The sequence below is a fragment of the Triticum aestivum genome, chromosome 7A, assembly GCF_018294505.1.
Source record: "Triticum aestivum cultivar Chinese Spring chromosome 7A, IWGSC CS RefSeq v2.1, whole genome shotgun sequence".
In the NCBI taxonomy this organism is placed as follows: Eukaryota; Viridiplantae; Streptophyta; class Magnoliopsida; order Poales; family Poaceae; genus Triticum; species Triticum aestivum.
The window spans coordinates 32,158,450-32,161,699 of NC_057812.1; the positions used below are offsets into that span (position 1 = coordinate 32,158,450).

Genomic DNA, 3,250 nt, shown 5'->3' on the forward strand with positions numbered 1-3,250 from the left:
GAGACGATGCAGCCGCGTTGTCGGTGTAGATCCGATTGAACCCAATACGCGTGTGCCGTCGCCCCGCGGGCGCAAGTGTCGATGCAGGTGCGGGTGACGAGGGACCTGAGGTCGATGTAGAAGGCCGCGCGGCTAATTCTGCACAGCTATCACCTGAATTTGAGGATTCATATGATTATTTCTGGCGGAAAGTAAAATCGATCTACTAGAATTTCGAAAACTGAAATTGATCTAATCTAACTTAATAACTAAGAGAACCAATCTAATCTTTGATTGATCGGGTGCCGCGCCCCCGGGGAGAGGAGATTGATCTCCCCGGGGACGGCGCGCTGCGGAAGTGGTGGATGTGACCTAGGATCGGCCTCGTAAGACTAACCGCTCTAATACCATGTAGAAAACTATAGGACGGATAAATATTGTTGTTGTTATTGTTGTTGTTGTTGTTGTATTGATCTGACCCAGGTGTAGGTTATATATAGAGTACAATATGAGAGAGAGACTTGAAGTAGGGGACAAGTCGTACATGGTTTAAACCAATACTATCTCTAACTCCCAATCTTCAACTTAAACATAATTATACTTCTAACAGCCCAGACAACAACCATGATTTTATCTGCCTTTGGGATCATTAGTCCCATCAAGGAATGTGTCAATTTGTTCCAGTCGGTCAAATCTGCCATTTCATCTCTGCGCTCCCGATGGAGTGGCTCGCAGGAGCTAAGTCTCCATGATCATGTATTGCAATTACAGAGCGATCTACATCATCTCTGTGACACTCTTCCTGCAATGTATGATCTCATTAATGGAGCAGAGCGGAGAAGCTACGAAGAGTGTGTAGCCAAGATCCTTACGAGTCTCAAGGATGCCATGTCTGAGCTGAGGACCTTATTGATGAGTTTAGATGGTACAAGATGAAGGTGCAAGTAGAGGGCAATGCAATCCAATCTTCATTCATTGACTTCCTTGATAAGGTCATCCATGGCAACTTGAACAAATGGTATGATGTTCAATCAAGGTTGAATCATCTTCCGAGTCAGCCAGAGAATATGGAGCTTCGTGGAGTTACACACCACTTTGACAAATGAGCTCTTTTACAGTGATTGGGGAGTTACGATTTCATGTGACTCCACCTCTGATTATTTCTAGCCATTGGATCTGGGAAAATTATTTTAAGATTTAATTTTTTCTAAAAGGGTATAATAGTACTTGAGTCGCTCGTCCGTTTCCGTTCCTCACGGCATGTTCAGAGGCCGTCCCCACGCACGAATGAATCGGTTTCTCCGCATAGCCGCCGCACATCCCGCTCGTAGACGGGTAGCTTGGTGCGCCGTTTAGATCATCCCCACGCGGCGACCCCGATCCAGAAGAGAAGCGGCAGTCCGCGACCTTGTTGTCACTCCTCCGCCAAGGTTCCGGCCGGTCGTGGCGCATCCAATCCGCGTGCCGGCCGGCCCTGTACGCCATCATCGGGAACTTCGTCGCCAAGGCGTGGAACGGCTCCGGCCTCTTCCCTGACCCCTGCGGCCAGACCGCCATCCAGGTTCCTCTCCCCCACAACCCCTTTTTCTTTACCTCGTCTTCAGCTCTTGATTGATTTATGTTGGCTTCAACTTTGAGTAATGGAGGATTGGAAAACACCAAAATTTGTTCTTTTTTCAGGAATTAATCAATCCCCAGCTCAGTTCCTGCTCTACATTTTCATGTTTTGGGATTCAGTATAAATCGTTGCTCACAAGGATTGCTTGCACGTCTAATTAATGGAACTGCTGCTCTACACCATACGTCGGATACCCTACTGCCTTAGTCATTGCCGCCGGCGACCTTCCCGCACACTAAAGGTAGGTGCATACATGTTGTGTAGGAGATGATGGCAGCAAACTTTCAGCTACAAGGGGTTTCGTGGTAGGGAACTATTGCGGTTGTGGTCCTATTATCAAGTTGTAATCCCAGCTGAATAGTATTTTATTCTCTGTAACTAATCATGTTTTTGTGGTATAGGATGATGGAAACAGTCCCGATTGTGTGGGCATATGCATATGGTTCGTGTACATAACAGTCTGAACCGGCCTTGCCATCGATCTAATCTACAACTTTTGTATCATGCGCTGTTAGGTACTGCTATTTTTGTGGTAGTATTATTTTCTTCAAGTATTCCATTCTCTGTAACAAATTCTGCTAGTGATTACAGTTTACTTGCCATGAAGCCTGAGCAGTGCATCTATATCCTTCATATAATAGCTTATTTAATCATGCTTTCTACAAATTTTAGTGCTCAAAGATAATAAGACTGGACCTTGAAAGTGGGTAGAGAGCAAATGAAATTTTGCCATCAGAATGTGATACTTCAGTACAAACGTCCTTTAATGATGTTTGCTGTTCCTAGGGAATGGGGATCTATCTTTCGTTTAAAATATCTACTCCTATTGTTTTGTATTGAGTGGAACTTAGTAGAGTTGGACTTCACGGATTTACAAGGTTGCTGCCTCATTTATTTAGGAAAATGTTACTAATACTTCTGACCAAAAGTAGGACTAATGTCCTGTGTGGGCGTCCATGATGGACGTTGCAGTGCAGGGCCTTGTTTCAACGGCGGCATTTTGAGGTCATGTACATATGAAGATTGGAAATAGTGTTGGTGATGTGGAAACTGATCTGAATGGGATGTATTTGGGATCATACCAGGTTTCCCTGCTACTATCTCTACAGAGATGGGCGAGCGACGCCGCAGTTTCTTGTTCTTGCAGATGCATTATTGGATCATTTCTTCTGACTATAGCGGATGCCTAATCTTACGGTTATATGAGCAGCATTGTTCTGATGAACTAGGCCGTGTGGTTTTCCATCCATGTAGCTTGATTGTATTCTTCAAATGTGGCAGAGTAACGAGTTGCATTTTTTGTGGGTTTGTGTGTGTGTGTATTGGGGGTTGTATTGCTCGCCTTGTGGTTTACAGAAATTTAGACGGGTGCATGACCTTGTTGGGCGTTGTATTGCTGGGGCTCCTGAAGATTGATAAAGTTGGGGTTGCTAGATTGCACGCCTATTCTTGTCATTGCCTCGTTATATATTTTGCTGGTGCATAATACAATGAGATCACAATTCCGCCAAGCAAAGAATAATGTTTGGTGGGTAAGTACAGTTCTATCATAGATTTGATCCCTGTTCTGCGAAAGAAAAACATTCCAAAATTGTAAAGTAAATGTCACTAAGGATACCCTTCGTCCCGACATGAGTGAAAACACACGGAAGT

At 44.5% G+C, this 3,250-nt stretch overlaps 1 long non-coding RNA gene across 1 annotated transcript; it reads left to right on the plus strand.

Moving 5' to 3' along the window:
* Positions 1–1,247: 1,247 nt before the first annotated feature.
* On the plus strand, positions 1,248–3,015 carry LOC123152579 (uncharacterized). The gene is made up of 4 exons (XR_006476242.1): positions 1,248–1,540; positions 1,660–1,838; positions 1,999–2,112; positions 2,570–3,015. It is a non-coding gene; the product is annotated as an uncharacterized lncRNA (long non-coding RNA).
* Positions 3,016–3,250: the final 235 nt, after the last annotated feature.